At 46.0% G+C, this 22,846-nt stretch overlaps 1 protein-coding gene across 2 annotated transcripts in view; it reads right to left on the minus strand.

Annotated features, from left to right (window-relative positions):
* LOC138566733 (protein split ends-like) overlaps positions 1–22,846 on the minus strand; it is a 611,843-nt gene that overhangs the window by 451,291 nt on the left and 137,706 nt on the right. The window contains exon 2 of one of the 2 annotated variants that reach the window (XM_069644358.1): positions 13,356–13,480. The exons of the other annotated variant lie outside the window; for it this stretch is intronic. The gene's annotated coding sequence lies outside the window, so the exon portion shown is untranslated. The remainder of the gene's footprint in view (positions 1–13,355; positions 13,481–22,846) is intronic. 2 annotated transcript variants of the gene reach the window in all.

The raw sequence follows: 22,846 nt of genomic DNA on the forward strand, positions 1-22,846 counted from the left end.
GCACATAACCTTGACTCCCATATGTTCGTGCTATGTGCCCTGTCATTTCACATGTCCAACATACAGGAGATAGTCTTCTAATTTGCCCTCCCTGCATGCCTTGATTATCATTCTGCATAAACTGAAACCCACCTTGGTTACTCTGGAAATGTCCTTGATTATTCTGAAAGCCTCCTCTTCCGCAAAAGTTTCCCCTACCTCATGGGGCCTCATTACAACTCAGGCGTTAAGGGTTAACGCCGTCGTTAACCCTTAACGCCTGATTCCGATTTTAACGGCTGCTTTTAGCAGCCGTTAAAATCCATGGCGCTAAACCGCCTTGGTGCTAATTACGCCACTGTAATTTACGGTGGCGTAATTAGCGCCTTCCCCACTCCCATTATGCCCTATGGGGCAAAAATGGGAATGGGGAAGGGTAAAATGGGTAAAATGGGAAATGGGGATTTACCGCCCCACTCACCTTGGAATGAGGCGGTAAATCCGCCATCCACCATGGTGTAAACTAGTTTACACCATGGTGGTAAAGTTGGCGTACTTACCGCCTGGGTCGTAATGACCCCCATGGTATAATTCCATTCCCTCCTTGATCGAATTGCTGTTGGTTATTCACCTGCGGCATACCTGCTGCTTGCTGTGATCCTGGCCCTTCTCCACTAGTTAACATTGCCCCTTTGATAGCATACTTTGATAGCTTTTGCTGGACTAACTTAGCTTCCTCAAGCTTCCGCCCATCTTCTTTCTTTTGATTTTTCTCCTGCAACAATTGGCGCAATGGTCAGCTGTATTTCTGGCCATGATTTTGCCTCCATACCCACCTGCTTCTTGAGCTGTCTCTGCACCTTGTCTGGTAGCCCTTGACATAATGTATGATAGAATACAGGTATAGATTTCCCCCACGGCTCCCGCGTTTTCAAGCTCCATTGCTCTTGGAAATTCTGAATGTAAATAAGCGGATCCTCCCCTTCCTGCATCTTACGTGTCATTATAGTGCCCATATCTGACGTATCAGGATATTGTACTCAAAGGGCTTTCCAGACTGCCGCTCTACAATTATTAAACAGTGCTCCATCATGAGCTGTGTTCTGGGCAGTGACAACTGCATACCCTGCTCTTGACCAAATGTCATCAGCTCTCTCCCCAAGTATAGCTGCTAGAAGACCCTTAATGTCCCCTATAGCTAGTGCTTTCCTCCTGTCATTTTCTCTAATTCATAGATCCATTTTCCAGCATCTGACGTCAAACTTGGGAGTTTACACCTTAAATTATCCTTATCCATTTGGGGCCATGGTGTGTACTGTGGTCAGACTCCTCCTTTTTCTAACAACGAGAACTGCGAGATCCCAAAATCGCACTTGTCTCCCATCGTCTGCCTTTCCATAGCAGGGACAATGGTTCCACACCGTCTTCTTCCCAGTAAAGACCTTAACCTACTCACATAAGGTGGCGAGTCCCCCCTTACACTATGGGATCGCCCTTTAGGTCGACCTGGTGTCCTTGATTTAGGTAGGTCCAGATCTGACCATCTCACTTTCCTGTCTGTTGGTGAACACCCCTAAAGACCACATGCACTAGCTCCCTCCTCCCCACAGAAGGTTTCTCTGTCTTTGTCTGACATATCTTGTCCCCAACTAGCGTGGCTTCCCTCTTTTTCATCTCGATTCAGAGTCAATTTGTCCAAAGACAAGGCTCTATGCTTGAGGCTGAACAAACCTCCCACTTTACCTTACGATTGTGCACCTTGAAATCAATCGTTTTATTCTTTATTTATTTATTCACCTTTGGTCCTCATTTCATGATAAACTTTATCGATTTTCTCTCCAATATCAAAATGATCCTCTAGATCTGCTCTACACGGTCCTGGCCTTGGTTCATGCTGCGTCGGGAAGAATTCCTCTATGTCCTCCAATGCTACTACAGGATTAGGTTACATTAATTCTTTCTATATGCGATCAGTGTCACGTGCCATTTACATTCTCTTGAGTTCCATTTCCTCGTCAAACTTTCTTCGTTTCTTTGCTTCCTCACTAACCCTTTCCTTTTCCTGTCTTTTCACCTCTCTTCTCTCATTTGCCCTACGCACTTCTTCATCTTTGCGTCTTTGCATTCTAATAGCTCTTAATTTCTGTTCTTCTTCTCCTTCTCTTTTCTTTTCTAGCCTATCTTGTTCTTTGATTGCTCTTTGCGTGTTATCATACTTCCTTTGCTCCTCTGCTATTTCCTGTTTTTTCAACTGTTCATCTTGATACAGCTGTTCCCGCCTTTGTCTACTCTTTATTTTGGCCTCATCGTCTTTCAATCGTTTTTCTCTTTCTTTATCTTTTTTATCCTGTTCGTCCTGATCTTCTTTTTGTCTTACTTCCTCGATGCTCTTTCCATCAAGTTTGAGCAATATCTGACCACCCATCCATGTGTTCTGTATGAGCGCTATCTCGTCAGCTTTATCTTTCTCTCCTTTCCATCCCTTTTCTATATCTAGGGACATACCTGGTTGTTCACTTCTCTCCTTGTCCCGTGGGACTTTACGGATCAGATCTCTTTCTGAAGCCTTTTCAGGACTTTCGTTGCATGCTACATGCAACTTATATGTTGGATTGCTATACCCTGTTGCTGCCTTAAGCTCTCTTAAAGGATATAATCCTTCATCTTTCATACTATCACCATTTATTTCAGGTGTGATGGGGGGAGCAGAAGGCTCTTCACCCCCGCTTTACACTGGTTAAGCATCCAGCCTTCAGATGGCGGGTCTTCCCTTTCCTCCTGGTACATCTTTCAAAGCTCTAAGCTAGCTAACCTCTTTTCTAGCTCAATCTTCTCACTCAATGCATTTCATAAAAACTGTAGTTTATATACTAAAAACTCATCATCACTGACGTCAACCTACGTGGCAAACTACAACACCTACTTGGGAAAGTGATAGGTTTACAGGGAGCATCTAGGTATACGTTCCATACTTGTCAGGGAAGGTGATTGGGTCTCTAACATCAGGTGGGGCAACTAAGCCCTCCTCTAGTGCAAGTTTCTACGAATGTCATAAAATAAACAATGTCCCATTGGTTATACAAACTATAGGGCTCTTCTACTACGTGGCCCTCTACAATTAGTTGGCACCCTCGTACCCCTCTATAATATTCCACACACGCAAGCAGCACGCAGGCTGGGAACCAAGTGCTAGTGGACTGCTCATGACCATAGCTTCCCACCAATTAGCCTGCCATCTATCATTACTTTTGCCTTCTGTCAGTCAATTAAGGCTTTGAACTTAGCCTTGGAAATGTTCTCTGCACCTAAGAATAAGAGGGAGTATAGCCTACTCTGTATCTTGGTTTCGATACAGCTCGCCCCAGTGTCTTATTTTCATCCGACCACGCGACTACAGACCATATTTTAGAGTCTTTCTGCATTTAAAATACTATTAAATGATGAACTTCTGACGTCTTCAATGTTCTTGCTCCCCACCTAAAACAGGAGTTTTGTTCTTTTCACACGTTCTGTAACATTCAGGCTCACAGTGGCCTTGGCTTCCTAGTGCTGGGCCAGCCAAGCTTTTCTTTGATCCATATACAAACATACTAAAAAGCCTTTCTGCTCACAGGGTCCAGCTCTGCTAATTGCCTTGCGGAATCATCCATAGCCAGCCTTTAAGAATACTTTGGGCCTCATTAGGAGGCTGGCGGAATGGGTTTAACGGCGCCGGTAAAGGTGCCGGGGCCGTTAAACCCATTCCGCCCTATTACGAGGTCCCCTTGCGGGACCCACTCTGGACGTCTGGTCAGACCTTACCAGGTCCTCCAAGGTTGGAATGGCACAGTAATTCCTCATTCAAGGAACCCGGACTCGACTTTGGAGGCAGCCATGCCCTTGTTAAGGGCATGGCTGCCTCCAAAGTCGTAATGAGGCCTTTTGTCTACTTGCGTTACTGCGTCTGTGCAATTGTAAAATGACTTGATATCTTCTTCATTATTTCTGTAGCATGAGCATCTCCATCTTGAGCCTGAAATATTGCTCATCTTGGACACCTCCTCTTAAGAGCCTATATAATGTCTATGGTTTTCAGCTTCTTGTCTCTTTTCTAGGTGAGCCGGCTCTGCTTTTCATAACATCACCAATCTTCTCTTTTTGCTTAGTTTTCACACTTCATCCGGGATTTCATTCAAATGGCCATCATATTGGCGGGAAAGCATGTATGGCTTCCTCAATGGGAACCTTACTTCCAAGATTCTTTTCGGTACAGGTATTTTCACTAGTACTGCACGTGTCTCACACTCTGGCTCCCAACATATAGGCAGCATGGGGGAGGAGCTTTGGGTGGGGGTACTTGGCTCCACCTCTACAATGGCACCAAAGGTCATCTTTTACGAGACTGCCCTGATGTCATTCTGAGGAAATAGGGAAACTACAGACCCCGGCCTTAGAAGGGACAGGAGACCAGGGTGTGGTGGTTAGTCCCTACATACATTTCAAAGCTGCAAGAAAGCCATTCTGTGATCGCCTGATGGTCCTTTGTGTGGGTGTAAATTGTCTCCAGAAACATCCATTGGATGTCTTAGCCTTACTTTACAGTTTATTTAATGATGTCGAGTGAGCAGAAAAACAAGTTATACCCTTAGTGGAGAAGACCATAAATCAATCAGTAGAAGGAGTAGATGGTCGGCCGTTGTCCTCTGGTCCCATCACCAAGTAGAGCATCCCTATTCAAATGAACATACACCAGCATACAGAGGAGATTATTTTTGATATTATCAGAGCAGCCCATTTTCCTCTGATACTCAGAATACCATGGCTGCGACAGCATAACCCGATGATGACTTGGAAAGAAAACACTGTCCATTTATCTTCACCCATGTGCCAGAAACAATGTTACAGTAAACAAGACAATGGGGGTCATTACAAGCTTGCCAGTCCGGAAAGAACGGTACCGGTGAGCTTGACGGTACTGTTGTTTCCGGACTGGCAAACTATGAGTTCTGCGGGCAGGTGCCGTCCCGCCTGCCAGGTCCGACTTGGTGGGCGGGACGGCACCTGCCCGCAGACCTTGGCGGTAGCGCGGGCACCATTCTGAATGGTGCCGGTGCTACAGTCCTCCCTATTCCTATTGAGTCCAATGGCACACAAATGGGAATGGGGAGTATTTTTTTTCAGAGCCCGGAAATGGGCAATTACCGGGTCCACCGGGGATGAAATGCCCTGGTAATTGCCCATTGTCATGCGCCAAAAAAAAATGACTCCGGCTACCGCCAGGGTCGTAATGACCCCCAATGCCATGATAGGTACAGCTTTGGTTCTGGGTCCAAGCTTTCCTCATCCCCTCATACAAGAAGTTAGTCTGGTACCTCATGAATACCATAAATACTTGGATGTGTTAGAAGATCACATACTTTGTGAATTACCTCCACATCTCCCGGAAGACTACGCAAAAAATCTACTCCCCAATACTGTGGTTCCTTTTGGCAAGATGTATTCCTTATCACTGCAGGAGAAGGACGCCATATGAAAATATCTTGATGACAACCTAACTAATGGTTTAATCAGAGAATCTAAATCATCAGCTGGAGCCTCACTTTTTTCATTCCTAAAAAGGATACCAAATAACTGTATTGATTACAGGGGTCTCAATCGCATAACAGAAAAAGACAGATATCCCATGCCCCTCATTAACGACCTAGTGGAAGCAGTGCAAACTGCGGTGGTGTTCACTAAATTAGATCTATGCCGAGCCTACCACCTGCTTCGCATTAAAGAGGGAGACCAATGGAAGACAGCTTTTTGCACACCCTTTGGCCACTTCAAGTTACAAGTAATGCCATTTGGGTTGGTTAATGCTCCTGTTATCTTTCAAAGGTTTATGGACCGTTTGTTTGCTGACATCCTTTTGCACTGTATTGTCATTGTATACTTGGATGATATACTGGTTTACTCTACATCTTTATTATGGCATCGACAACATCTTACTGAAGTACTGCATCGATTATGAGAACATCAGCTTTTGGCCAAATCAGAAAATTTGTTTTTGAAGTCAGCATGGTTCCCTATCTCGGTTTCATTCTTTCTGATGAGGGGATTGAAATGGATCCCAGAAAGACTGCAGTGATAAGTAAATGGTCATCTCCTTCATCACTTAAAGAAATACGTTTTCTGGGAGTGGTAAACGTCTACCATCGTTTTATTAATCACTTTTCAGACACCATTCCCCCGATAATCAAGCTTCTGAAGAAATGTGTTTTGTTAAAATTGGGTGAAGAGGCCGAAAAAGCATTAAATTCTCTAAAATAAGTGTTCTGTTCTACAGCCATTCTTTGTCAACCTGATCAAAGCAAACTCTTCATAGTGAATTCTGATGCCTCCTATGGAGCACTTGTAGCGATTCTTAAACAATTGGGGAAGGATAGCATAGAACATCCTGTAGCATTTTATTCTCAAACACTGAACCCAAGTGAGTTAAATTATGCCGTAATAGAAAAATAACTCTTGGCCATTTAGGCGGCATGTCTGGAATGGCGTGTGAAAAACCTGAAGGTGTCTCGCCTACTAGTCCCCAGGGATCTGTCATTCAGGTGGCCAGGACATGTCCATCGCTATTGGATCCAGTTCCTGGCGGTGGACCAGTGTGGGAGGATCACCTGGATGAGGGGTCTCTGTGGAGTGGAAGTGGGACACCGAAGGGCGAGACGTGGTGTCCCCTTTTCTGTAACACCTTTTCCCCATCCTACCTGGTAGGATACCTAGAAATCCAACACCACAGCTGTTCCAAGGTGGCGATTTAAAACAAGGAGAAAGGCAGCAGGACCGGAGAGGATGGCAAAGAAGGGAAGTACCCTTGACCTCTAGACATCTCTATTTTTAAAAGTCCTGGAAAGTGAGAAGCCTAAAATCAGCAACTGAAGCTGAGCAAATCTACATTGTGCATCAAAGGTATCCAGGGTGCTCCTGTATCGATGACCCAGGCTGGAAGGAGCGATTGCCGCTGTGGTACTTTACTTGGCTGCTGCAAGAAAGCTGCACCAGTAAAAACAGCACAGCCGGTGAGTCGGAGAAACCTATAAGAAATCAGCTTGTGTTTTAACCAAGGTTGCAAGCAGGAACATTGTATGAAGAAATCCATAAAGAACAGTGTTTGAAACACATGTGATGAGAGGTGCGATCAAGTGGAAACTAAAGAAGTGAATGTACTTTCAAAAAGCTGAATAAAAGATACTGTATACAGAGCGGTGCAGCGTCACCTGAGTTCTCATTCAAAGGTCTCTGTTAGGTATACACCTGTAGGGAAACAACATGGTGAAATGAGAACTTTGTATCGAAGTGGTCATACAGTGGATCTTGCTAAACCCTGTGCATATTTTAAAGTCTTTGATAGCATAAAGTAAGACTAATTGAACCTGGTTTTGGTTAAACAGATCTGAGCCTGGAAGAGGGGGCTCCAACGTTGAACCTTTTGTTTGCGACAAAGAGATCTGAGCCTGGCTGAGGGGGATCCGGGGTGAACCGTGAGTCACCTGAGAAGGAATTTTCAGAATCGTAAAATAAGGGGATCTGAGCCCGGCTGAGAGGGATCCAGGGAGAGACACTCAACTCATAGTGATAAGAAGAAAATAACTTTATATTTTTGTTTTGTACATCAGGCCCTCCAAATAAAGAGAATTTGATGGAAAAGAGACTTGAGCACATATGGTTCTGATGCTGGACTTGGAATGGTATCCTTGTGTCAAGGAAGCCAGAGTGTTTGCTTTGCTTGAGTGAACGGCCTTATCCCGTGCTGACAATGTGGGGAAGGGAGGCCAATGGCCCAAGTATCCTGAATTATTATTTTGTGAACACTTCTTTTTCATGAACATCACCCCACACTATTTGTAAATCAGCAGTAAGGATTGGCAATAGGTTTTTTTGTACAGGCCCTTTTATTTTGACAAGACTCCACTAGAACTGCATTATTATTATTTTGTTGGCGGTAGCTTGCTCCCATCTGTCTCAGGAGGATAGCTCAGGTGCAACGTGCTCGCCTTAGAAGCAAGACGAAACTGAGCACCACAGGTTCGATCCCCGGGTCCGCACTTAGAAACCTCTGGGTATTAAGAGTGTTATAAATAAACTATCATATCATATCTGTAGATTTAGGTTTAGATAGGCATTTTTCACCCCCTTGTGAAAGTCCAATAAACACCCTTTAACCGTGGTCACTTGTGTACGTCTTGCTTCGATACCATGCCTTCCTTACAGGCAGCATCTTCTATTGGTTTCACAGCAAGAGTTTGAGGCGCGCACCAATTATAAGAACGTACATTTTACAACAGATGGAGTGTCGTAACAATCGACAGGCAAGATGGGCCTATTTTTTTCTCTCATTATGATTTCCAACTTGCATATATTTCAGGAGGGCAAAATATTGTTGCAGCTGCCTCTCTTCAAAATATGGAGAAGAAATTGAAGTCTCTCCCATCACAGACAAGATTCTTGGCAACAAATGTTCATGTGTGTGATCTCCACTTCTTACAACAGATTAAGAAAGCCTTGGCAACTCTAAATGTACTAGACTCATTTCAGGAGAACAATCAATTCCAACAAAGGGATGGTTTGTATTTTTATCTGGATCGCAATGTGATTCCCACGTCTACTCTACAAATTGGGGTTCTGTCTTGGTGCCATGACAGCCCAACAGCTGGCCACAAGGGAATATCATCCACTATAGATCTCATGTCATGCTTTTCTTTGGTGGCCTTCACTAAAGCAAGATGTATGTGAATATGTCTTATCATGTCCAGTCTGTTCCCACAGTAAATATCACACTTCTAAGCCCATAGGTCAATTAGAGCAATCTCCCGTTCCCCTAGGGAATTGGACTCTATCCATGAATTTCATAGTGGAACTTCCAACTTCAAGGGGCAATACTGCTATCATGGTAACAATAGACTCTTTCAGTAAGATAGCCCATTTTACACCCTTATCAGGTGTTCCTTCTGCTCCTGACATGGATGCAGTCTTTCTCAGAGAATTCTTTTTCATCTTGATGGACTTCCACTTTCGATTACCACAGACCGGGGATCTCAATTCACATCACATTTCTGGAGTACTCTTTGTAAATTACTGGACATGGACAGAGCATTATTGCACCTGTTACCATCCTCAAACCAATGGACAGAGAGATTAATCCATACACTTGAACAATATCTGCGTTGTTATACATCCAACACCCATGATTCCTGATCAGATAAGTTACCATTAGCAGAATTCTCATATAACAACACAATACATTCCGCTATCATCCCAAGACTCTTCCCCTGTCTGTTCGTCCACCAACTAACATTCATGCATTGGACTCTCTTCTAAAAAATATTGCCGAAAACCACAAGAAAGCTTATCTACATCTTCAGATGTCTAAAGACAAGAATAAGAAATATGTAGATCAACATCGAAGCAAAAACTCTACATTGGACATTGGAGAAAAGGTGTGGTTTTCCACAAGATACCTTCCCCGATTGATTCAACCTTCTAAGTTGTCTCCCCACTATGTGGCACCTTTTTCAATTACTGCCAAGATGAATCCAGTGGCTTTCAGATTACAGTTACCACCCTCCTGGAGACGAATTCACCCATACTTACATTCATCATTGTTAAGGACTTACATTCTGGATAAGTTCCATCGATCTAAAGTCTCCTTCAAACAAACACCTCCTTCCTCTGAACCCAAGGAGTATGAAGTGTCTCATAGATGTGACTCGGGAAATTAAAGGGGTTCTCTGCAATACCTTGTGCATTGGAAGGGATATACCTGCCAAGAAAGAACTTGGCAACCCGTGTCTCATCTCCATGCGCCTATCCTCCTTCCACAATTCCATAGACGATATTCTTGGAAGCCTGGACCCAGCCAGGCGAGAAGGGGGCATACTGTCACAGCGACCCAATGGTCACTGTGGCACAGATGGAGGAAGGAAAGCTGTGTACTACATCACTTTTTCAGTGACTGAAACTAGCGGTCTAGTTTATTTCCAATATGGCGTTCCCCTAACACAGCGTTTCTTTCATAATCCAGAGAACAGCCAACACTCAGCATGTTGCAACCCTCATTGCTTCGATCTTTTGGTGAGACGCTGTTTTCTTGCTATCAGGTGCCGTGCCACCTTTGCCTTTTGCTTTCCTATGCTAACACTCTTATGCTACCCTTTCTCTGACTCTCTCTGTGGCGGTTTTTCCTTTTTTGGAAGCCGCATTCCTACTTTTGTGAACTCGCTTCTCATGGCATTTTTGTTCTTTCGCTCCTGCTTTATCTTTATGCCTTGCTGGGGTCTACACACTCGTTATTACTTAAATTGCAATATACCCAGCAACTGCTTTCTGGAATTCGCTTTTGCCAACAAATATTCACTGGGATCCAACTATTTACTACTGAGTACTTCTCACTACAGTAAGGAGTCAATCATTGGAACAGAGGGTTTTTATGCCTATAGGCTTTTCCCTCCATATTTTGGGCAAGTCACACTTGTCTGCCGCTTTGCCCTTTTTTGTTAATGCATACAGAGGGTCAAAGTGGCTGTGGGTCAGGACCATCCCTATGTCTTCAAAGACAAACTTTGAGACAAGACAAAGACTAAAAAGGCATCCCACAGAGTTTATCACAAGGAATGAGATTCATCAGACTCAGGTGAGAGAAATCGAGAGATAGCAGAAGAAATAATTTTGTAAACAGAGTGCAGAGTGGAAAAGCACATCACATTGCTTGCTGAAAGATAAATGCAGCATTTTCACTGAAACTGTCACCCATCAAAAGGCGGTGCACTATGACAACTGCAATTAAGGGTGTTGAAAGCAAACTTCTAACATGGCCAGACCTGTGGTCTCTGAAGGCGCATTCTGTGCAGGGAAAATGGCTGAGCCAGTGCATGATTGGAATGTAGGGAGGAACTGTGAAAACAGGTGACACAATCAAGTGAGGCTGAACACTTAAAAAATACAAGAACAAAGAAAGTTTTCAGATCGAAATGGTGGTCCACTGCAGAGAACAGGATAGGATGAGAGATGCCAGCAGGGCCTTGTGACATCACAGAGCCTGCCTAGCTCATTATCTGTAGTGGGGGATCTCTGTTTAGCTAATGCATCCCAATTATTTACAACCGGCAGCCTACCAACTTCAAACAACAGAATGGCAAATGGCTGGAAGAAAGGAGAGAAGATTTACATACATATGAAAGGTTCCCATTAGTTTAAATGGACTATCATAACTGATGCATTTTCTCAGCAGCCACAAGTCACAATGCATTATTTATGTGTAATTTTAAAGATAATTTCAAGGCGATTTTGTTAAAATAAAATGGGCCTCATTACGAGGTGGGCGGTAAGGGATTACCGGCACCGGTAAGGGCACCGGTGCCGGTAATCACTTACCGCCCTACTACGAGTTTCCTTTGCGGGTCCTCCCTTAACGCCTGGTTTTTCCAGGGACCCGCAAAGGGACTCTGGAGCTAATAACGGTACCGCAATTTGCGGTACCGTTATTAGCGCCTTCCCCATTCCCATTGAGCCCTATGGGGGCTCAAATGGGAATGGGGAAGGGCCCTGGTGAATGGGGAATTACCGGTCCCACCAACATTGGAATGGACCGGTAATTGCTCCATTCACCAGGGAGGAGTCGGTAGGGTTTTGGAGGCAGCCAGGGAGCTAATAGGGAATTGTAATGGCAAGCTAAAATGTATTTCTGGCTGATCTGAACACGTTTCGAATTTAAGAATTGACATGCTGGGGGAGGGTAAAAGTAGGTATTTGGAGAGTAAATTGCAGGTTCATAACTATTATGCTTTTTGTATAGAAAAGTTGTGTCACAGAGTCTTCAGGTCTGCCTGTCTGCTGTTTGTTGAGACTCCTGTCCTCTTTCTGTGCTCAATGACTGCCAGCTCAAGAACTCTACTTTCCCACAGAGCGGGCCACGCATTCATGTCGCAGAGTCTTCGGCTCTTCAGGCTCGGCAGACTGCGCGGCCGTGCTCTCTGCTACGCAATATATCTGATGTGCCCGATTTCTCCTGTTCACCTACATCTGCTCAGAATGTACCTACAGTCTGAGGAGAAGCTGCAGCCGTCGCGGCTGGCGATATCATTACCAGCAAAGAAACTACAAGGGCCTGCTCTCTGTGGTAAGTGCACTTCAAACTGCATGTACTGACTCTTATTGTTTCCAACCCGAACAAATTTGGCTTCCCCACTGTTCATAACAGGGCACAATCTCCTTTTCCATCTAGCGGACCCTGTGACTGCCCCCGGCCGAGCCGCTCTCGGCGGGTTGCTATCCCAGTCCTGTGAGCAGCTTCGTGCCCGGTGGAGGTACACAAGTAATTGCTTGCTAGAGAATGGCGGCTTGCTTTTCTGCCTTGGCTGACTGAATTTGAAATCTCTTGAAACCTCTCTATCCACAGCCTATTGACCCCCTTGAGGTCCATTGAACATCAACCATAACTTGCGCTGACCCATTGGCATCCACCGTGCCATGGAAAGCGAAATAGACACACAAATGGGATACTGTGGGGGTGTGCCCCTTTGATCCCGTTCGGAGAGACCTAGCCAACTGTTCATCTACAGGGAAGCGGTGGTTGCTGGTATCTTTCTACAGGCTGCTCTGCCTCAAATCTCCTGAACCTTTGCACTTCTCTGTCAAGCAAACAACCAGGGGTGAAGTGGAAATAAGGGAAGCCCACCCTGAAGTTTTTGACCCTCAAGGCATTGTAGAACCAACCCCACGAACAGGAGACTGCAGGGGTTTGCCTCTTGGATCTTGTCCGGTATAAGGCTCAGAGTCACTACCCTGTAAGGCCAGTGGACGTCCGTGCATTCATCTGCCTGATCGTGACTCCAGATACTCCCTGAGTGCACCGCGCTTTCTAGGTGTACCAGACAACGAAATGACTGCAAAACCAAACTCTGCTTTGCTCATCTCTATGCACAATTCTTATTATGCTGCAGGGCCATGAACCAGACAACGTGGGAAACTAGGAGCAAAACCAATGACTGTTCCAATGTCCACAGAATCTCAACCAACTATCGAAAAAGTTTTATTTAAAGTCAATCAGACAAAAGGCACAGTCCCTGGTGGCAATTTGACCCTGTGTAACCTGCGCTCCACGCCTAAAAGGTCAGAGAAATCTGAAAAGCTGAAAAGCTGAAAGACGACCCTCACCGACTAGAGGTGTCAGACGCTCCTTGTTCCCAAGAAGCCCATTTAGCAGCACCCATCCCCCCTCGACCCGCAGTGGGAACATCAGAAACATGCTCCACTGCCAGTGTGGCCCCGCCCCATGTAGTGCACCCTGGCACTTGCCTCCCCAATATAATTGCAATGATCCCGTTGATTCGAAGAACAAAGTCCTTCTCTGAACCTACCGTAGTTCAGACTGTGCCGCATCAGATGCACTGCTCTTTTACTTCTTTGAAATCTGACTTGGGATCCCAGCATGATGCCTCACCTTCGAAAGAAAGTCCAGCTCCATCCCCCCCTGAGGCGGCACCTGAGGAAAGGAAGACAACAGAAGACACAAAGACCAATATGAGCAACCAGACCATGGCTCCATTGAAAGCCAGTCCCTCTAATGAGATACCATTGCAGATTCTTCAATCGACGCACTTACAATGTGATCTGCAGACTGAGCAGGCAATACAAGCAAATTTTGACCTTCTCTCGACAGATGCTGTCAAAGCCACTGCATCAAAGCTCAAAGGCAAGCTAGATCTGATCTTTCAAAAAAAGAAAAGGCAAAATGAGCCAAGTTGAAATGGATACAAGCTTACAATGCTCACAGCCATAATGAAATCAACATGATGCGAGACGCCCTTAAACCGAACACCAGAGTGGCCCGCTTGTCACTAGACATCACAGAAATCAAGTCCTTAATGTCAAACATTGAAAAAAGAAAAGAAGTCTTTGGAAAACTTACTTCAGACTCGGGCTCCTGAAATGCCCGTCACCTCGACTCCGTCAGCCAGACAACACTAGTCTGGTTCCTATGGAACACAGGCGTCAAATGGAAAGGCACAGATGCCAATGTCGTCGATGAAAACTGAACCAATGCAATTTACTTTTGAAATTGAAGAGACCATTTTGCCCACGGCTTGTGACAATTAGACTAACAACGGTCCTAGACCTCCTTCACTACATGAAGCTGACCCCAAAGAGCCTAGATACCAATGCAATGGCCCTGAAGACACACACCAACAGAGGATTCCAACAAATATGATGGACTTACAAAATATATTATTAGCCATCATTTCGCAATAAATGATTCCTTTTCTGAAGATACACAAAACCAACACCGACAATATTAAAGATCAAGCAACATTACTAGCGCTTATCCACTCCAAACAGATCTACATCGAGAACTTCATTGCTACAATAGAAAAGAGACTCGATTTTGAAGCAGAACAAACTCGCCAATGGCAAACAAGATTGTTCGAACTGGTCGGATCAGAACAAGCAGAGAAAACACAACTGACCTCACTTGTTATGTTGTGGCTGAAAAGTTATTGTCTAACCCGACACCTATGAATGTAGATCCCAAAGCTTCACCAGCTGAATTTCCAACTACGGATGAGATACATCCCCTTCAGGAAAATGTGAAGACCGCTCAAATCGCAGTATCAAACCCCTCTTCATCACAACCAACAACAGTAAAATCCTTGGAATCCAATCCAATGAAGAACCCAGCCGACATATTCCAAATATTCTCTAATAATAAATCTACTACTGGACCAAAACCTGCTAAAGGTAAAATAAATAAAAAATCAACTAATAAACAAACAGGCACTAGAGCCTTCTTAAGGACCATTAATTTGCCGCAGCAGAAATCTACACCAGGCCTACAAAATAGTGCAATTCCATTTAAAAGAACAGAAAAAACTGCTGTGAGGACAACAGCTAATAATCAGCCACTTCCCGGCGGTCTTGGGAAATCTCCTCAAAAAGATTTTGAACTACAACTAGAAGACCTTCTCAACTTATCCATTCACATGGATCGTTCGGAGATGGAGGAGATTTTGTCTGTTATTAATGAATCATTGCTAATAATACTTGACGAATATGTTACAAACTCATCCCAATTGTCCCACGGTCTCGAGCTTTCATGCGAAGATATATCAGACACACCCTCAGAATATTCATCAGATAATCCAAGGGATTTTGAGGAGAAACATGATGCAGATGACTCCTCGCTGACCAACTGGAATTCACCACGCAGCATCCATGATAAACCTTCCATAATGTCCAAGATACATCACATTCCGATACCACACATCCCAGAGCAACTGATGAATACAAGTTGTTACCCACCTTTGTGGACCCAAGGGCCAAGAGAATACAATACATCCTCAATTTGACCATCTAATTCTTAATAGAACAAACATCCTTCTCTCACTACATGTAATCCCCCAACTAAGGTCCATCAAATCAGAAGACATCAAAGTTGTGACATTTGAGGATGAACAGACTCTGGACAAGGTAAACATTGAACTCTACGATATAGATGCAATGAACCAGATTTTACAGAGCGCCTTTTTTTTAATCAAAGTTAGGATTCAGATGTCGACATCATTCAGGAAATCAAATCCACGAAATACCAAGACAGGAAAACTCTATCCGTGAACCTTGTATTTCAAGATCTCGACAGAACAGAGTTAAAGAACAAGGTCACCATACAACGAAGAATGCCGATTATGTCGGAATTAATGATCGGGACCTCCTTAGAGAAAGTGCCCAATACCAGACGAGATACACTTACACTAAACACTTCATATGGCGAGATTTGGATGTAGACCGTACAGCTCAGCTCAACAACAGGAACTCCAACTCATAACCACTAAAACATCAATTCCATCCAGATGGTCCCTATGTTTATGGAGCACGCGCAGCCATTCTCATTTATTCGACCTTCCTGCCCCCGAACCTGAATCCTTTCAAATTATATGCTTGCAAGAAACGTGGCTCACGAAATTGCCTAGCTGTAATGGCTTCATTACACTCCTAAATCCTGCAATACAAAGAAATGAAGGAAGACCATCCTCAGGTCTTCTTACGATGATTAAAATTGACCAAAATTGGAGTGTGGTTGATCCTGAAAACCCCAATCCTTGGCTCCAAAATACGATAATACCAAGGAAGACTGATTCCACCCAACGTAATCAACCTCCCTCATGTTCGCCCCAGTCTAGATTTATAGCAATTTAAAATCTTTACTGGAACCTTGCCGCTATTAATGACAACATTTTTCTAGATGCACAGCCGCCAAACATCAGCATATCGACTTTATAATATGTAGAGATGTTAACATCCATGGGGGTCATTCCGAGATTGGAGGCAGCCATGGTGCAATTAGCACCATGGCTGCCTCCAAACCAAAGTCCGGGTCCGGCGTCTCTGAAAGGGGAATTACTGGGTCATTCCAACCTTGGAGGACCCGGTAAGTCCCCATTCAGAAAACCATGCTATACATTCAGGTATACCTTCAGGTATACATTCAGAAAACTCCATTCTATACAATATATGGAATGCATCCACGAACCTCAGAACTCGACCCACCTCAACATCTGGAAATGCCTGCCGTAAGCAGTCTGCACACAACCATCACCCAAGCCTTCAAAAGAGCAATAGAACATTTAAAACAAGCTAAAGAGAGATACAAGAGATTTGCAGATCAACATATGAGCGAAGCTCCGAAATATCGGGTTGGAGATGAGGTTTGGTTAGCCTCAAGACATATACCACTGAAAGGAACCCACACATTTAATCCCAGATATTTGGGACCATACACCATCAAGGCCATCATCAATCCTGTGGCAGTAAAACTGGAGCTTCCTCCAAACACGTGAATCCACCCTGCATTCCACGTTTCCCTTTTGAAACCAGTACAACCAGGAACTCAGATAACGAAACCGCCAAGACCCATTTTGGTAGATGGTGAACCAGAATTCGAGGTGAAAGAAATTATGGACTCAAAGTGGGTCAAATCAAAACTTTTCTATCTAGTTGACAGGAAAGGCTACGGTCCCGAAGAAAGATCATGGGAACCAAGTGACTATATTCATGCACCACGCCTAGTAAACCGTTTCCATTGAAACTACCCGACCAAACCTGGACCAGTAGGACAAACCACCTTGGGAGGGGCCTTGGGGGGGGAGTGCTGTCACGGTCCATACAGGCTCATACTGCCATCACCAACATGACAAGTTTCAAACCCAGTGAAGCACGTGTAAACCAATCTGAAATGGGCTGCAGGGACTACTTGCCTAAGGAACTATTTGCTTGGGTGTGGTTGCTGGGGCTACTTTTCCTAAGGACTACTTTCTGAAGACTATATAAACCACGCCGTATAGAACACGCTTTGTGTTATTCTGCACTCCTGCAGTGTAATGCTCACCGTGTCTGCAAACTCCAGGCCAGTCTTCAGCTACGCCCGTCCAGTTGTCTTAAGCTACCTGCAAGGAAGAATGAGAGAAAAGAGAGCAGAACAAGACACTTAGCTGATTTTTCCATCTTGGTATTCCTGGAGTCTCTGTTACTGCCGAGCTGCAAGGGAGAGCATACCAGGTTAGCTGCGCAGACCACGCAAGCTACATCGCTATTCAGCGCAACGCTAGTACTTACCAGAAGCCTGCTCAGTCCAGCGGTCCATCGGAGCACCATCACGCGATCGCAGCCCATCATCCGATCGCCGCTCCGGAGCTGCAAAACATAAAAGAAGACATCAGGGTAGCCGCGCAGTGGGGAAAGCCTCATTTAGACTTAATATCTCGCGCAACGCCGCTACTCACCCGGAGACAGCAATTCTTCGTGGACCCGCAATACATCTTCACGCAAACTCTGTTCTGGAGATTCCACACCTTAAGAATGCAAAGAACAGCAGGTTAGTTGTGCAGAGAACAAAACCGTGGGGAAAGACTTTCGCATAGCGCTGGCGCAAAACTTACCTTTGGAAGCCAGCTACCATTCCTGAAAAGGACCTCGCTCCATATTAAGCACGAGAGGAAACCTGTAGGAAGGGGCACAGGAGTGGACTTTACAACTTGAACTCTTAAGCAATCGATACCATTGGAAAGAGACTTAACTGTTGAGTCACAGTTGTTTGGAACTCTGCAGGATCAGTGAAGTAACTAGATCCTAGAACTACTACGCACCCCTGCATCGAGACGCAGGACGGAGAGCCCGCCATTCACAATACAAAGGTGAGACATAGCAGAGGGGTGCAAGAGGAGGTCACGGGAAGTGGGAGTTCCCCTCGTCCTTATGGTTGGGTAACATTTGATTTAACATTTTTAGGCAAACCTGCTTTTGTGAAGAAGTCAGAGGGGGGCACAAGGAACCACTAATCACCAGAACGTCCAGCTCCATTCGGCACCCCCGTGAAGATCAGATGAGCGTAACAGCATCCTGGCCAAGGGTGCACAGAAATCGTAGAATTAAATAAGGACCGGGAGGGTCCCTGAAGCGCATACAGCAATGGAACGCAGGCTACCAAAAGCTGCTGCGGGCCCCGTGCGGCCCATGTCACCATATTTCCCTTGCAGTGAAATCCAACCTTTTTGGCTGGCTATAGCCATGTTGGCTAAGGGGAGCTCCGATGAGACAAAATCGGTCCCCCAAGTTCAGATTTAGCCTTCCGTTGGAAGTCAATGTTGGAAGACCCTGCCTCCCGTTGGAGGCTACTTAAAGAATCCCAGCCACAAAATGATCCTGTTATGAACGCACCTCTGGACAATGGCTGACTCCGGCCCTTCGCAACCATCACCCCTGGGAACCACAACGACGCAAGAGGATCCTGCCCCGCCCCAGAAACTAAAATGTGTCTCCTTAAACGTTAGAGGCCTGAACTCCCCCCCAAAAAGGAAATGCACTCTTCAAGGCTTGCAGGATGGGGGAGCCTCAGTGGCCTTTCTGCAACAGACCCACCTGATCTCAGCAGACTTCTCCCGCCTTCGCAGTAGACTTTTTTCCCCTGCAACCTTTGGCTTCCAACGGCACTAAGAAGGGGGGAACGGCAATCCTCTTTGCAAAATATGTCAGGCCACAAATCCGAGACTCATTGCACTGCCCGGAGGGCCGCTTCATCGCAGTCAAATGCCTTATCTTCGGCCAAGTTTACTCCCTCGTTTCAGTTTACGCTCCTAATGATAACCAGGAGGAGTTCTATTTGTATTTATTTTAATTTATATAGTGCTTTAATCCAAGGCACTTTACATGAGGAACAAGAAAATACAACAAGCAATACATGACATTAAATCTAAACCAGAAAACAGTACAAGGAACAATTTACATTATTTATGAGGTTAAGTGCAAATGGAGAGTGACCAGAGTGAGAGAGGGGGGTAGGAGGTGAAGGTGGAGGTGGCTTCAATGGAGAAAAGGAAGAAAAAGAAACTAAGGGGGTGAGTGGAAGGAGCGGAAGCAGGAAGGGGCACAGAGTGAAGGAGGTAAAGAGAGAAGGGAGTGATCTGCAGAACGGAGAGAACGAGAAGGAGTATAGAAATTAAGAAGGGAGGATAGGTAGGGAGGGGCAAGACAATAGAGGGCTTTGAAAACTACCTGCACCCCTCCATTGAGGGACAAGTCATTATTGGAGGGGACTTTAACAGAGGCCCCGCCAGAGACTTAAAGCTGGCAAAGAGCCTTCTTCTTCTTTTTCAGACCCTGGATGTCGTGGACGGCTGGAGGGTAATCTACATGGATGAGAGAGACTTCTCTTTCTATTCGTACGTGCATCAAATTTTTTCCCAGATCGACCTGCTGCTAAACCCCCACCATATTCTGGCCTTTACAGACAATGTCACCATTGGACCCAGAGTCCTCTCTGATCACGCCCCGGTCACGCTAACTCTTCGAGACATGATCCCGATAACCCTCCCCATCGCTGGTGGAACTTGTATGACCCCATCTTAAATGAAATGGCGGTAAGGGACTCCATAGCCAAGTTGATTAAAAATGTCTTCACGGAAACCCGGAATGAGGGCACGTCCCCGGCTAACACCTGGGAAGCCATCAAGGCTGTGGTGAGAGGGGAACTGATCGCTCAAGGCGCGGCCTTCCACAAACGCAGACATGTAGCCTGCATAGCCCTGGAGAATGAAATTTTTGAAGCTCAGGCCACCAATAAGCGGAAGGGTTGGTCCCCGAAATCCTTTACAGGCGGCACGAAAGAAGCTGGAGGCACACTATGCTGATACCACAGCGCACTTACTAACCAAAACTAATCAGTGGTACTACACCAAAAGCAACAAAGCAAATAAAATGCTGGTGGACAAGCTTGCCAAGGCCAAGAAAAGAAACACTATTCTGGGCCTCCGTGACCCCATGGCACAGTCCAATGCGCAGAGCAGGACAAGCTGTGACTGGCGGTGGCCCACCTCTCAGAGACAATGACAGCATCACCCAGGGACTCAGCAGAGCAAAGGGACTACCTGCAAGACACGACTCTCCCTCACCTCACTGCGAGGGCAAGGCAAGCTCTTGAGGCTCCCATCTCAGGTGAGGAAGTCGATGCGGCCATTAAGGCCCTCAAGCCCAGAGCCCAAGGCCCAGACAGGTATTCCACCCGATTTTATAAAATCTTCAGCCCCCAGCTGGAGGCCCCCTTGACTCTCCTTTTTAACTCATTTGCTACCACGGGATCTTTCACCCCTTCCATGCAGGAGCCAATTACAGTCCTCATCCTTAAGCCAGGGAAAGATGCCAGGGACAACAACTCGTATAGGCCCATCTCATTACTAAACCTCGATGCCAATATATATTCTAAGATCCTGGCAAATCAATTGGCCCTCGTCCTCCCTGATATCACAGACCCAGACCAAACAGGTTTCATAAATCACAGGTCAACGAGAGACAATATTCGCAGAGCCCTGAATTTAAAAGATGTAGCCAACCAGGAACTCGCTCTATTGGCCCTAGATGCAATTAAAGCTTTTGATAAAGTGGACTGGACCTTCCTGCGCCTCTCCCTCGAAGCTTTCCATTTTGGCCCAATATTTCAAAAGCTGGTCCTAGTTAATTACCAGTCCCCTAAGACCCTCTTGAGAGTCAATAGCCTCCTATCCAATCCTATCCCTCTCTCCTGTGGAACTAGACAAAGCTGTCCCTTATCCCCCCTCTTGTTTTCCCTAGCTATGGAGCCCTTGGGCCAACACATCCGCCTTAATCCTCGGATCAAAGGCCCACATGTAGGCCCCTCTCAACATAAAATTGCCCTCTATGCTGACGATGTGCTATTGGCCATCACGAACATCGCTGCCTCCTTGAACCTGGCCCTGACTGAAATTCATAGGTTTTCGAGAACTCGGTGGCCTGGGAGTTGGGTTAAGTCCAGGGGAAAGAGAATCCCTAGAGAAGCAATGCCCATTTCAATGGAGTGTCAAAAAGATCCCTTACCTGTGGGTGCAGATCCTGGCCCGTCCAGATGACGTCTATCGGGCAAAGCCCCCCCTCTTTGAAGAGCTTGAAAAAGACCTGAACCGCTGGCTCTCGCACGAGATCTCGCTTCTGGTCCGCATTACGTCTTGCAAGATGAATCTCCTCCCTCGGTTCCTCTACGCCTGCTCCTCTCTGCCTATTTCGATCCCCCTTGCCCCTTTCCAGCGTCTCAAAGGAAGATTATTAGCTTCATCTGGAGGGCCAAGAAGCCACAAATCCCATGATGCAAGAACCATGATGGGCAGCTCCAGACTGGGTGGACTGGGTGTTTCTGAGATCCGTAGGTATCACATAGCTGCACAACTAGCCCACATACAGGCATGGGTGATTGCCTCGGTGCGCCTGAAATGGGTGGAGATCGAACAATCCCGTCTCCTTCTCCCTCTTCACTTTCTCCCATTCAGCCCCCCTCCGCTCCGTCGAACCTGGCCAAAAATACTGACCTCCACTAAACATCTAGTGAAGGCCTGGGCCGGAAACATAGAGGCATTTCGGGGGGCCTGGGCCCTTCCTCCCCAATCTTTCACAACCCAGCCTTTTTGCTGGGATCCTGCCCTTTGAACTTTTGGAATTGGGTGGCGGGAGGCCTTGAATCTCTAGGACAACTCTTTGAGGAGGGCCACCCGTGCTCCTTTGAACAATGCAAGGCTACGTTCCGGTTAGAGGAAACAGACAGGTTCACCAATTTGCAATTGCGGCATCGGTGCTCCCACCCCCTGATGCGATCGGCAGCAACCCGAGCCCCCGCTCCACTGGAACTCACTGTGAATGACCTGCCACCCCAGGGGAAGGTTTCCACTCTCTATAAATTACTGCAAGATGACCCCCTTGTCGCCAAGGCCTCCTACATGTTACACTGGGAGGCAGACCTAGGACACTCCACAGAGGACCAAACCTGGGTAGATATTTGGTCCAGAACCCGTGCATCTTCCTTCTGTATTACCAATCAAAAGTGTGCCCATAAGCTGCTCCTGCGCTCGTACTATCCCCCACTCCGCTTACATCACTTTTACCAGGCTCTAGATCCCCAATGTTGGCGTCGCTGTGGACTCCCAGGGTCCTATATCCACATGTGGTGGTCGTGTCCAAGGATTGGGGAATTTTGGTCCCAGTGCCTCGCTACAATAAAAGACATTACGCAAGTGGTAATCCCTTTGACCATGGAAACCATCTTTTTAGGGCACCCGATCCCGGGCTCTTATTCGAGATCTAGCAGGAGGGCGGCCCTCATTACCCAACCTTTGCTCTTTGGTGAATTAAGCTTTGGGACATTTTGATAGCCTAGAAGGTTACCGCAGCCAAGGCAGGCACCATTCACTGGTTTGCGAACATTTGGGGACCGTTCTTGGACTATGATCGAAATTACCCGGCACTAACTTATAAGCCACACCTAATCGCGAGGGCCGTGCACTGGCAGGATGAGCAACTG

Source organism: Ambystoma mexicanum, chromosome 2p, assembly GCF_040938575.1.
Source record: "Ambystoma mexicanum isolate Mex_15411 chromosome 2p, UKY_AmexF1_1, whole genome shotgun sequence".
NCBI classification, from domain to species: domain Eukaryota; kingdom Metazoa; phylum Chordata; class Amphibia; order Caudata; family Ambystomatidae; genus Ambystoma; species Ambystoma mexicanum.